Below are 14,894 nucleotides of genomic sequence, written 5' to 3'. Positions count from 1 at the left end.
TAATCTTGCTGCCAAAAGGAGAATTGCTACGGGGGGAGGGGTGATGGGTTATACTGGATGCTGCTGTGAGCTGTGCTGCTGGGTGATAGGTGCTGTGCTGGGAGAGAGGTGCTGGATCAAAGGTAGAACTAGCAGCATTGTTACGGGGCAGTAGCCAAAATCTTGCCTATGGCATTAAATTGGTTAGGGCCAGTTCTGGCAAAACGTAACACTGGCAGCAGAGCCAGATTTACAACAGAGTACCTGGGGCAATCACCAATGGGCCTACACACTGGGCCAATCGCGGTGCTTGCAGCCTGCTGCAGTGCTGTGTGTGTGAGGGAAGGAGAGCTGCCAGTGCACGCCGCACTTGTCCCTCAGTGATCATCCCCTTTACTCTCCGTCGGCAGCTTGTCTCTCATTGTAAGAGACAACGGTTTGTGAGCCAATCAGAGGCGCCAGTTCATGAGCCAATCAGAGCTCGCAGACCGGTAGCTGCGGCTCCTGATTGGGTCACGAACCGGCGCCTGTTTTGAGAGACACGCCGCCGCTGGAGAGTAGACTGGATGATCACTGAGGGGCAGTAGCGGCGCGGGCTGCGCTCTCCTCTCCCCACACGGTAGAGGTGAGCGGCGGGGTGTGAGGTGGGGGGGTGTATTTGGCACTGTGGGGACATATCTGGCACTATGGGGGCATATGTGGCACTGAGGGCATATGTGTTGTAACTGCACTGTGGGGATATATCTGGCACTATGGGGGCATATGTGGCACTGGAGACATATGTGTACCCTGCACTGGGGGGACATATCTGACACTATGGGGGCGGCACTGGGGGGGGGGGAGCATATTTGTATCTGCACTGTGGAGACATATCTGGAACTATGGGTGGCGTATGTGGCATTGGGGGAATATGTGTACCCTGCACTAGGGGGGCACATATGTATCTGGTGCAGTGGGGCATATCTGGCACTGTGGGGGCATATGTGTATGTGCCACTATTGGGGGCATATGTATATCTGGCATTGCACTATTGGGATCATATGTGTATCTGGCCCCCCATATGTATATCACGCCCCTATTTTCATTGTCCACGCCCCATGTGGCCACATCCATTTTATTGCGGCGCGCAAACAGTACCACTAAGAAATTGTTTCTACTTGTACCACTGCCCATTAACTACCCCAAATAGTCCCTTTCGTCACAATCAGAGCCATAACTAGAATTTTTGGTGCCATGTGCCAGAAAGAGAATTGGTGCCCCTCTTCCCCCTATTTTTCCAATAGGGACATAAGGCACATGCCCTCGTGGGGAAGGGGTATGACAAAATTTGCGCACAAATCCTCTTTCTACCACATTCATGCACTTAACTTGAGAGCTCGTTTGTTATTCAGTTACAATACCCTTTATTAAATAACACATTTCAATATACTGCCATTCAAACCCACAACCTGTTGCATTCCAGTCAAACACCCTACTTATTGAGATATTTGATCCTGCTATGAGATTTCTAACTATGGGCCTAATTCAGATCTGATCACAGCAGCAAATTTGTTAGCAGTTGGGCAAAACCATGTGCACTGCAAGGGGGGGGGGGGGGGGCAGATATAACATGTGCAGAGAGAGTTCAATTTGGGTGGGGTGTGAGTTAGATTTGGGCAGGGTGTGTTCAATCCGAAATCTGAATTGCAGTGTAAAAATAAAGCAGCCATTATTTACTCTGCACAGAAACAAAATAACCCACCCAAATCTAACTCTCTCTGCAAATGTTATATCTGCCACACTTGCAATGCAGATGGTTGTGCCCAACTGCTAACAAATTTGCGGCTGCGATCAGATCTGAATTACCCCCCATGTGCACTGCAGGGAGGAGGGGGGTGCAGATATAACATTTGCAGAGAGTCAGATTTGGGTGGGTTATTTTGTTTCTGTGCAGGGTAAATACTGGCTGCTTTATTTTTACACTGCAACTTAGATTTCAGTTTGAACACACCCCACCCATATCTAATAGGCCCTACACACATGCCGATTTGTTTGAAAGATATGAACGATGGAACTCGTTCATATCTTTCAGTGTGGAGACTCTAGCGATGAACGATGCGCGGCCCCGCGCTCGTTCATCGCTGGTCCCCTGTCGGCTGTGCATGCAGGCCAATATGGACGATCTCGTCCATATTTGCCTGCACTTCAATGGAGCCGCGTGACGGGGGGAGTGAAGAAACTTCACTCCCCCCGTCACTGCCCCCCCGCCGCCGGGTCGCCCGTCGGCCGTATCGGCCCCCCTGCAGTGCACATGGTTTTGACCATTAGCTAACAAATTTGCTGCTGCGATCAGATCTGAATTACCCCCTATATGAAGCTACAGTACTTGCACTTTGTAAAAAAAATAAAAAAAATGATCAGCATTGCAATTGAGCAGATCTCTGTAGTGTGCAGCCACACATCCAATCTCTTGCAGCCACACACTACATAGATCTGCTCAGCTGCAATGCTGATCATTTTTTCACAAAGTACAAGGTAAGCTTCAAATAGTTAGAATTCTATAGCTTTCTATGTAAGGGAAGATAACTTAATGTAGAGAGTGTCTGACTGCAATGTCACAGGCAATGGATTTGATCACGAGTATGTCAGCATCTTCAAATGTAATCAAGGGTAGCGTGACTGAATTACAAAAAGCTCTTAAGTTCATAAATGTTGTATAGTTATTAGCACTGGCGTATCTATAATGGGTGCAGTGTGTGCGGTGCACACGGTCCCCTAGGTCCACACACTGCACCCATTTCTTCTATATACTTACCTTTCTGGTGTCCGGGTGTAGGTCCCTTCTTCTTTTAGTGCTCTGTCTGAGCACTGGAGACTCTGGCACAGTGCCAGAGTCTACAGCGCATGCACAGGTCTCCAAAAAATGGGCGCCGCGCCACTTTTTCGGAGACTTGCGCATGCGCTGTAGACTTTGGCACTGTGCCAGAGTTTCTAGCGCTCAGACAGAGCACTAATCGGCTACGGGATGGGAGAGGAGGGGGCCCACACTCGGAGACTGCACACGGGTCCCCTCCTCTCTAGATACGCCCCTGGGTATTAGCGATGGAAGGGGTGGGGGGGCGGTCAGGAGATGCTGGGCTTTAAAAAGGGGGATAGCTAACAGTGAAAGTAATTAAAACAGATAATTGAAAAGTGCTGCAAACAGTGCCCCCTACCCTGCAGCTCTATGTGCGATGGCACACTCCGCACATTTACGGCCCTACTATCGATCACTGTGTTATTCAATCCTCAATGTGAGGGCGATTGCTAAGGCACCTTGGCACGTGTGCAGTGCAACTGCAGCACATGCGCAGTCTGCTGATAATCGCTCCATTGCGAAAACATCAGCATTGTGTTCAAACATGAGTTAGGTCCACTGTCAGCATATCTTATTAACAACTTTATAAGTGGGGGCCCCCAAAGTTTGTTGCCCTGGGCCCCCCACAAACCTTAACACGGCCCTGACTGGAAGTGTGGAACAAACTGATAACCCAATGCATATTAGCCAATTACCTTAGTATTTTGGAGGCTTGTCAATCTATTGGTCCTTAAAACTAGTAGCTATTAATAGAACAGATCCATAGAAATCATATACAGGTATGACAAGCAAATCTCTTTAAACTAGAGATGAGCGCCTGAAATTTTTCGGGTTTTGTGTTTTGGTTTTGGGTTCGGTTCCGCGGCCGTGTTTTGGGTTCGAACGCGTTTTGGCAAAACCTCACCGAATTATTTTTGTCGGATTCGGGTGTGTTTTGGATTCGGGTGTTTTTTTCCCAAAACACTAAAAAACAGCTTAAATCATAGAATTTGGGGGTCATTTTGATCCCAAAGTATTATTAACCTCAAAAACCATAATTTACACTCATTTTCAGTCTATTCTGAATACCTCACACCTCACAATATTATTTTTAGTCCTAAAATTTGCACCGAGGTCGCTGTGTGAGTAAGATAAGCGACCCTAGTGGCCGACACAAACACCGGGCCCATCTAGGAGTGGCACTGCAGTGTCACGCAGGATGTCCCTTCCAAAAAACCCTCCCCAAACAGCACATGACGCAAAGAAAAAAAGAGGCGCAATGAGGTAGCTGTGTGAGTAAGATTAGCGACCCTAGTGGCCGACACAAACACCGGGCCCATCTAGGAGTGGCACTGCAGTGTCACGCAGGATGGCCCTTCCAAAAAACCCTCCCCAAACAGCACATGACGCAAAGAAAAAAAGAGGCGCAATGAGGTAGCTGACTGTGTGAGTAAGATTAGCGACCCTAGTGGCCGACACAAACACCGGGCCCATCTAGGAGTGGCACTGCAGTGTCACGCAGGATGTCCCTTCCAAAAAACCCTCCCCAAAGAGCACATGACGCAAAGAAAAAAAGAGGCGCAATGAGGTAGCTGTGTGAGTAAGATTAGCGACCCTAGTGGCCGACACAAACACCGGGCCCATCTAGGAGTGGCACTGCAGTGTCACGCAGGATGTCCCTTCCAAAAAACCCTCCCCAATCAGCACATGATGCAAAGAAAAAGAAAAGAAAAAAGAGGTGCAAGATGGAATTATCCTTGGGCCCTCCCACCCACCCTTATGTTGTATAAACAAAACAGGACATGCACACTTTAACCAACCCATCATTTCAGTGACAGGGTCTGCCACACGACTGTGACTGATATGACGGGTTGGTTTGGACCCCCCCCAAAAAAGAAGCAATTAATCTCTCCTTGCACAAACTGGCTCTACAGAGGCAAGATGTCCACCTCATCTTCACCCTCCGATATATCACCGTGTACATCCCCCTCCTCACAGATTATCAATTCGTCCCCACTGGAATCCACCATCTCAGCTCCCTGTGTACTTTGTGGAGGCAATTGCTGCTGGTCAATGTCTCCGCGGAGGAATTGATTATAATTCATTTTAATGAACATCATCTTCTCCACATTTTCTGGATGTAACCTCGTACGCCGATTGCTGACAAGGTGAGCGGCGGCACTAAACACTCTTTCGGAGTACACACTTGTGGGAGGGCAACTTAGGTAGAATAAAGCCAGTTTGTGCAAGGGCCTCCAAATTGCCTCTTTTTCCTGCCAGTATAAGTACGGACTGTGTGACGTGCCTACTTGGATGCGGTCACTCATATAATCCTCCACCATTCTATCAATGTTGAGAGAATCATATGCAGTGACAGTAGACGACATGTCCGTAATCGTTGTCAGGTCCTTCAGTCCGGACCAGATGTCAGCATCAGCAGTCGCTCCAGACTGCCCTGCATCACCGCCAGCGGGTGGGCTCGGAATTCTGAGCCTTTTCCTCGCACCCCCAGTTGCGGGAGAATGTGAAGGAGGAGATGTTGACAGGTCGCGTTCCGCTTGACTTGACAATTTTGTCACCAGCAGGTCTTTCAACCCCAGCAGACCTGTGTCTGCCGGAAAGAGAGATCCAAGGTAGGCTTTAAATCTAGGATCGAGCACGGTGGCCAAAATGTAGTGCTCTGATTTCAACAGATTGACCACCCGTGAATCCTTGTTAAGCGAATTAAGGGCTGCATCCACAAGTCCCACATGCCTAGCGGAATCGCTCCGTGTTAGCTCCTTCTTCAATGCCTCCAGCTTCTTCTGCAAAAGCCTGATGAGGGGAATGACCTGACTCAGGCTGGCAGTGTCTGAACTGACTTCACGTGTGGCAAGTTCAAAGGGCATCAGAACCTTGCACAACGTTGAAATCATTCTCCACTGCACTTGAGACAGGTGCATTCCATCTCCTATATCGTGCTCAATTGTATAGGCTTGAATGGCCTTTTGCTGCTCCTCCAACCTCTGAAGCATATAGAGGGTTGAATTCCACCTCGTTACCACTTCTTGCTTCAGATGATGGCAGGGCAGGTTCAGTAGTTTTTGGTGGTGCTCCAGTCTTCTGTACGTGGTGCCTGTACGCCGAAAGTGTCCCGCAATTTTTCTGGCCACCGACAGCATCTCTTGCACGCCCCTGTCGTTTTTTAAAAAATTCTGCACCACCAAATTCAAGGTATGTGCAAAACATGGGACGTGCTGGAATTTGCCCATATTTAATGCACACACAATATTGCTGGCGTTGTCCGATGCCACAAATCCACAGGAGAGTCCAATTGGGGTAAGCCATTCCGCGATGATCTTCCTCAGTTGCCGTAAGAGGTTTTCAGCTGTGTGCGTATTCTGGAAAGCGGTGATACAAAGCGTAGCCTGCCTAGGAAAGAGTTGGCGTTTGCGAGATGCTGCTACTGGTGCCGCCGCTGCTGTTCTTGCGGCGGGAGTCCATACATCTACCCAGTGGGCTGTCACAGTCATATAGTCCTGACCCTGCCCTGCTCCACTTGTCCACATGTCCGTGGTTAAGTGGACATTGGGTACAGCTGCATTTTTTAGGACACTGGTGACTCTTTTTCTGAGGTCTGTGTACATTTTCGGTATCGCCTGCCTAGAGAAATGGAACCTAGATGGTATTTGGTACCGGGGACACAGTACCTCCAACAAGTCTCTAGTTGGCTCTGCAGTAATGATGGATACCGGAACCACGTTTCTCACCACCCAGGATGCCAAGGCCTCAGTTATCCGCTTTGCAGTAGGATGACTGCTGTGATATTTCATCTTCCTCGCAAAGGACTGTTGAACAGTCAATTGCTTGCTGGAAGTAGTACAAGTGGGCTTACGACTTCCCCTCTGGGATGACCATCGACTCCCAGCGGCAACAACAGCAGCGCCAGCAGCAGTAGGCGTTACACGCAAGGATGCATCGGAGGAATCCCAGGCAGGAGAGGACTCGTCAGACTTGCCAGTGACATGGCCTGCAGGACTATTGGCATTCCTGGGGAAGGAGGAAATTGACACTGAGGGAGTTGGTGGGGTGGTTTGCGTGAGCTTGGTTACAAGAGGAAGGGATTTACTGGTCAGTGGACTGCTTCCGCTGTCACCCAAAGTTTTTGAACTTGTCACTGACTTATTATGAATGCGCTGCAGGTGACGTATAAGGGAGGATGTTCCGAGGTGGTTAACGTCCTTACCCCTACTTATTACAGCTTGACAAAGGGAACACACGGCTTGACACCTGTTGTCCGCATTTCTGGTGAAATACCTCCACACCGAAGAGGTGATTTTTTTGGTATTTTCACCTGGCATGTCAACGGCCATATTCCTCCCACGGACAACAGGTGTCTCCCCGGGTGCCTGACTTAAACAAACCACCTCACCATCAGAATCCTCCTGGTCAATTTCCTCCCCAGCGCCAGCAACACCCATATCCTCCTCATCCTGGTGTACTTCAACACTGACATCTTCAATCTGACTATCAGGAACTGGACTGCGGGTGCTCCTTCCAGCACTTGCAGGGGGCGTGCAAATGGTGGAAGGCGCATGCTCTTCACGTCCAGTGTTGGGAAGGTCAGGCATCGCAACCGACACAATTGGACTCTCCTTGTGGATTTGGGATTTCAAAGAACGCACAGTTCTTTGCGGTGCTTTTGCCAGCTTGAGTCTTTTCAGTTTTCTAGCGAGAGGCTGAGTGCTTCCATCCTCATGTGAAGCTGAACCACTAGCCATGAACATAGGCCAGGGCCTCAGCCGTTCCTTGCCACTCCGTGTGGTAAATGGCATATTGGCAAGTTTACGCTTCTCCTCCGACAATTTTATTTTAGGTTTTGGAGTCCTTTTTTTTCTGATATTTGGTGTTTTGGATTTGACATGCTCTGTACTATGACATTGGGCATCGGCCTTGGCAGACGACGTTGCTGGCATTTCATCGTCTCGGCCATGACTAGTGGCAGCAGCTTCAGCACGAGGTGGAAGTGGATCTTGATCTTTCCCTAATTTTGGAACCTCAACTTTTTTGTTCTCCATATTTTATAGGCAGAACTAAAAGGCACCTCAGGTAAACAATGGAGATGGATGGATTGGATACTAGTATACAATTATGGACGGACTGCCACGGTTAGGTGGTATAAAAAAACCACGGTTAGGTGGTATATATTGTAATACAATTATGGATGGACGGACTGCCTACCGAGTGCCGACACAGAGGTAGCCACAGCCGTGAACTACCGCACTGTACACTGGTTGATAAAGAGATAGTAGTATACTCGTAACAACTAGTATGACTGACTATGACGGTATAAAGAATGAAAAAAAAACCACGGTTAGGTGGTATATATTATAATACAATTATGGATGGACGGACTGCCTGCCGACTGCCGACACAGAGGTAGCCACAGCCGTGAACTACCGCACTGTACACTGGTTGATAAAGAGATAGTAGTATACTCGTAACAACTAGTATGACTGACTATGACGGTATAAAGAATGAAAAAAAAACCACGGTTAGGTGGTATATATTGTAATACAATTATGGATGGACGGACTGCCTGCCGAGTTCCGACACAGAGGTAGCCACAGCCGTGAACTACCGCACTGTACACTGGTTGATAAAGAGATAGTAGTATACTCGTAACAACTAGTATGACTGACTATGACGGTATAAAGAATGAAAAAAAAACCACGGTTAGGTGGTATATATTATAATACAATTATGGATGGACGGACTGCCTGCCGACTGCCGACACAGAGGTAGCCACAGCCGTGAACTACCGCACTGTACACTGGTTGATAAAGAGATAGTAGTATACTCGTAACAACTAGTATGACTGACTATGACGGTATAAAGAATGAAAAAAAAACCACGGTTAGGTGGTATATATTGTAATACAATTATGGATGGACGGACTGCCTGCCGAGTTCTGACACAGAGGTAGCCACAGCCGTGAACTACCGCACTGTACACTGGTTGATAAAGAGATAGTAGTATACTCGTAACAACTAGTATGACTGACTATGACGGTATAAAGAATGAAAAAAAAACCACGGTTAGGTGGTATATATTGTAATACAATTATGGATGGACGGACTGCCTGCCGAGTTCCGACACAGAGGTAGCCACAGCCGTGAACTACCGCACTGTACACTGGTTGATAAAGAGATAGTAGTATACTCGTAACAACTAGTATGACTGACTATGACGGTATAAAGAATGAAAAAAAAACCACGGTTAGGTGGTATATATTATAATACAATTATGGATGGACGGACTGCCTGCCGACTGCCGACACAGAGGTAGCCACAGCCGTGAACTACCGCACTGTACACTGGTTGATAAAGAGATAGTAGTATACTCGTAACAACTAGTATGACTGACTATGACGGTATAAAGAATGAAAAAAAAACCACGGTTAGGTGGTATATATTATAATACAATTATGGATGGACGGACTGCCTGCCGACTGCCGACACAGAGGTAGCCACAGCCGTGAACTACCGCACTGTACACTGGTTGATAAAGAGATAGTAGTATACTCGTAACAACTAGTATGACACTATGACGGTATAAAGAATGAAAAAAAAACCACGGTTAGGTGGTATATATTATAATAATACAATTATGGATGGACGGACTGCCTGCCGAGTTCCGACACAGAGGTAGCCACAGCCGTGAACTACCGCACTGTACACTGGTTGATAAAGAGATAGTAGTATACTCGTAACAACTAGTATGACTGACTATGACGGTATAAAGAATGAAAAAAAAACCACGGTTAGGTGGTATATATTGTAATACAATTATGGATGGACGGACTGCCTGCCGAGTTCCGACACAGAGGTAGCCACAGCCGTGAACTACCGCACTGTACACTGGTTGATAAAGAGATAGTAGTATACTCGTAACAACTAGTATGACTGACTATGACGGTATAAAGAATGAAAAAAAAACCACGGTTAGGTGGTATATATTGTAATACAATTATGGATGGACGGACTGCCTGCCGAGTTCCGACACAGAGGTAGCCACAGCCGTGAACTACCGCACTGTACACTGGTTGATAAAGAGATAGTAGTATACTCGTAACAACTAGTATGACTGACTATGACGGTATAAAGAATGAAAAAAAAACCACGGTTAGGTGGTATATATTATAATACAATTATGGATGGACGGACTGCCTGCCGAGTTCCGACACAGAGGTAGCCACAGCCGTGAACTACCGCACTGTACACTGGTTGATAAAGAGATAGTAGTATACTCGTAACAACTAGTATGACTGACTATGACGGTATAAAGAATGAAAAAAAAACCACGGTTAGGTGGTATATATTGTAATACAATTATGGATGGACGGACTGCCTGCCGAGTTCCGACACAGAGGTAGCCACAGCCGTGAACTACCGCACTGTACACTGGTTGATAAAGAGATAGTAGTATACTCGTAACAACTAGTATGACTGACTATGACGGTATAAAGAATGAAAAAAAAACCACGGTTAGGTGGTATATATTGTAATACAATTATGGATGGACGGACTGCCTGCCGAGTTCCGACACAGAGGTAGCCACAGCCGTGAACTACCGCACTGTACACTGGTTGATAAAGAGATAGTAGTATACTCGTAACAACTAGTATGACTGACTATGACGGTATAAAGAATGAAAAAAAAACCACGGTTAGGTGGTATATATTATAATACAATTATGGATGGACGGACTGCCTGCCGACTGCCGACACAGAGGTAGCCACAGCCGTGAACTACCGCACTGTACACTGGTTGATAAAGAGATAGTAGTATACTCGTAACAACTAGTATGACTGACTATGACGGTATAAAGAATGAAAAAAAAACCACGGTTAGGTGGTATATATTATAATACAATTATGGATGGACGGACTGCCTGCCGACTGCCGACACAGAGGTAGCCACAGCCGTGAACTACCGCACTGTACACTGGTTGATAAAGAGATAGTAGTATACTCGTAACAACTAGTATGACACTATGACGGTATAAAGAATGAAAAAAAAAACACGGTTAGGTGGTATATATTATAATAATACAATTATGGATGGACGGACTGCCTGCCGAGTTCCGACACAGAGGTAGCCACAGCCGTGAACTACCGCACTGTACACTGGTTGATAAAGAGATAGTAGTATACTCGTAACAACTAGTATGACTGACTATGACGGTATAAAGAATGAAAAAAAAACCACGGTTAGGTGGTATATATTGTAATACAATTATGGATGGACGGACTGCCTGCCGAGTTCCGACACAGAGGTAGCCACAGCCGTGAACTACCGCACTGTACACTGGTTGATAAAGAGATAGTAGTATACTCGTAACAACTAGTATGACTGACTATGACGGTATAAAGAATGAAAAAAAAACCACGGTTAGGTGGTATATATTGTAATACAATTATGGATGGACGGACTGCCTGCCGAGTTCCGACACAGAGGTAGCCACAGCCGTGAACTACCGCACTGTACACTGGTTGATAAAGAGATAGTAGTATACTCGTAACAACTAGTATGACTGACTATGACGGTATAAAGAATGAAAAAAAAACCACGGTTAGGTGGTATATATTATAATACAATTATGGATGGACGGACTGCCTGCCGAGTTCCGACACAGAGGTAGCCACAGCCGTGAACTACCGCACTGTACACTGGTTGATAAAGAGATAGTAGTATACTCGTAACAACTAGTATGACACTATGACGGTATAAAGAATGAAAAAAAAACCACGGTTAGGTGGTATATATTATAATACAATTATGGATGGACGGACTGCCTGCCGACTGCCGACACAGAGGTAGCCACAGCCGTGAACTACCGCACTGTACACTGGTTGATAAAGAGATAGTAGTATACTCGTAACAACTAGTATGACACTATGACGGTATAAAGAATGAAAAAAAAACCACGGTTAGGTGGTATATATTATAATACAATTATGGATGGACGGACTGCCTGCCGAGTGCCGACACAGAGGTAGCCACAGCCGTGAACTACCGCACTGTACACTGGTTGATAAAGAGATAGTAGTATACTCGTAACAACTAGTATGACTGACTATGACGGTATAAAGAATGAAAAAAAAACCACGGTTAGGTGGTATATATTATAATACAATTATGGATGGACGGACTGCCTGCCGACTGCCGACACAGAGGTAGCCACAGCCGTGAACTACCGCACTGTACACTGGTTGATAAAGAGATAGTAGTATACTCGTAACAACTAGTATGACACTATGACGGTATAAAGAATGAAAAAAAAACCACGGTTAGGTGGTATATATTATAATACAATTATGGATGGACGGACTGCCTGCCGACTGCCGACACAGAGGTAGCCACAGCCGTGAACTACCGCACTGTACACTGGTTGATAAAGAGATAGTAGTATACTCGTAACAACTAGTATGACACTATGACGGTATAAAGAATGAAAAAAAAACCACGGTTAGGTGGTATATATTATAATAATACAATTATGGATGGACGGACTGCCTGCCGACTGCCGACACAGAGATAGCCACAGCCGTGAACTACCGCACTGTACACTGGTTGATAAAGAGATAGTAGTATACTCGTAACAACTAGTATGACTATGACGACGGTATAAAGAAAGAAAAAAAAATACCACGGTTAGGTGGTATATAATTATACAATTATGGATGGACGGACTGCCTGCCGAGTGCCGACTGCCGACACAGAGGTAGCCACAGCCGTGAACTACCGCACTGTACTGTGTCTGCTGCTAATATAGACTGGTTGATAAAGAGATAGTATACAACAATATACTACTATACTGGTGGTCAGGCACTGGTCACCACTAGTCACACTGGCAGTGGCACTCCTGCAGCAAAAGTGTGCACTGTTTAATTTTAAATTAATATAATATTATGTACTCCTGGCTCCTGCTATAACAACCTGCAGTGCTCCCCAGTCTCCCCCACAATTATTATAAGCTTTTATACATTGATGTGCAGCACACTGGGCTGAGCTGAGTGCACACAGACTGAGTCACACTGTGTGACTGCTGTGTATCGTTTTTTTCAGGCAGAGAACGGATATAGCAGAGAACGGATATATTAAATAAAAGTTAACTTAACAACAACTGCACTGGTCACTGTGGTAAACTCTGTCTGCACAATCTCTCTCTCTCTCTCTCTCTTCTAATCTATTCTAATGGAGAGGACGCCAGCCACGTCCTCTCCCTATCAATCTCAATGCACGTGTGAAAATGGCGGCGACGCGCGGCTCCTTATATAGAATCCGAGTCTCGCGAGAATCCGACAGCGTCATGATGACGTTCGGGCGCGCTCGGGTTAACCGAGCAAGGCGGGAAGATCCGAGTCGCTCGGACCCGTGAAAAAAAAAGTGAAGTTCGTGCGGGTTCGGATTCAAAGAAACCGAACCCGCTCATCTCTACTTTAAACCAAACTAATATGAAAAGGTTTTAAAACTGATACACCAACATTTCATTACACTACACTATAAATAAGAATAAATCATTGACTCTTATGTATACTGAACAATACACTTAACCATTCCTAATGTATAAACTAATATTAATAGAGTTCAAAGAGAAAAAGCTATGCGCTCAGGTGAGTAGCACTGCACTATGATTGTTAGCAGCCTCTTGTAGAAGGGAATTGCCAGTCCCTTAAAACAAAACTATATAAACAAATAACAAGTGGCGCTTGACGATCAGAAAGTTGAAAACATTTATTTGTATAAAATATATATAAGAATTACAGCAACCTCCCGGGGGTAAAAAACAATATTAAAATATCACAATAATATAAATATGCACTGTATTGTAGCTCTGTATTCAAATCGTAATAAAAACATCAATAATGAATATTCTTATTTGCATACGATTAATTATTATTAACACCTGGAAGGTCATTAAACGTACTGGGTTCAATATGTGCACAAAAATATATAAAAAACTGATAAATAATTAATCTAAGCAAGAATCACTCACGGCTGTATGCTTTTAAGGATTGCATATGTCACAAATTCATGGCAATGAGCGGCTGATTAATAGAGTTCAGTATGATTTGCTGGAGCATGGGATGTCAGCAGTCAGAATACAGATGCCGGCATAACGATATTTGAAATTCCAGCAGAGAGAGGCAAGAGCGTTCCCCCTCCCCCCCCCCCTACCCCCTAACCCTCCCTTCCCGCAGCCTAACCCTAAACTCCGCCCTTAGTGCTTGACCCTAACCTCCCCCCCGGTGGTGCCTAAACCTAACCCCCACCTCTGGCACAATATCATAAATCTATACATATACAGACAGGTGTTACAACAAAATAAATCTCAACCTTTTTTTTCCATTGGCAATTATAATTATTTTTATTTTTTATTACCATTGACAATCAGCTTCTATGTACAGTTAATGCAGATATATGTATTGATGCTTTTCCTCAATCATGGAATTTAGAAATATGGATGTAAACTGGTTACATCTTCTTAAAGTTTTGTGTACTTTATATATTTCAGTCTAAGGGGGGAATTCAATTAGCCATGGTAATTTACTGCAGGCTAATTGATCCCCCGGGACTATTCAATTAGCTCCGAAGGCAACCCACAGGCTACAGTCAATGAGGATTTTTTTTGGGGTCTAAGCCACGTGGGCGCCACGGACCCATTAACACATAGAATGTGGGATAAGTTCCTGGGCCTATGTGTTAATGCCTGAAAACAGTTAATTTACCAGACAAGAAAAATGGGCTCTAACTGAACAGCCCGAGCGTTAAAGCCCAGGGCCACCATCCTTTTTCATACTTGTTAAATTAACGTGTCTAACCGAATTCCACCCTAATTGTCGTATGCCAATAAATTGTCACTTTGACATTGCACTAAATATAATATTGTAAATAACATTCCATGTATGATTACAGAAACGGTTCTGTTTTCAGTCCATCAGTTTTCAGCACTCAGCCCAACTTCAATTTAAAAAAGTGCTCAAAGAACTGTACAAAGTATAGGTTTATAGGTGATTTGTGAATACACTGGTGGCATTTCGTATAGAAAATGTATC

The sequence above is a fragment of the Pseudophryne corroboree genome, chromosome 1 (assembly GCF_028390025.1).
Source record: "Pseudophryne corroboree isolate aPseCor3 chromosome 1, aPseCor3.hap2, whole genome shotgun sequence".
In the NCBI taxonomy this organism is placed as follows: Eukaryota; Metazoa; Chordata; class Amphibia; order Anura; family Myobatrachidae; genus Pseudophryne; species Pseudophryne corroboree.
Note: the sequence above shows the minus strand (reverse complement) of the source record.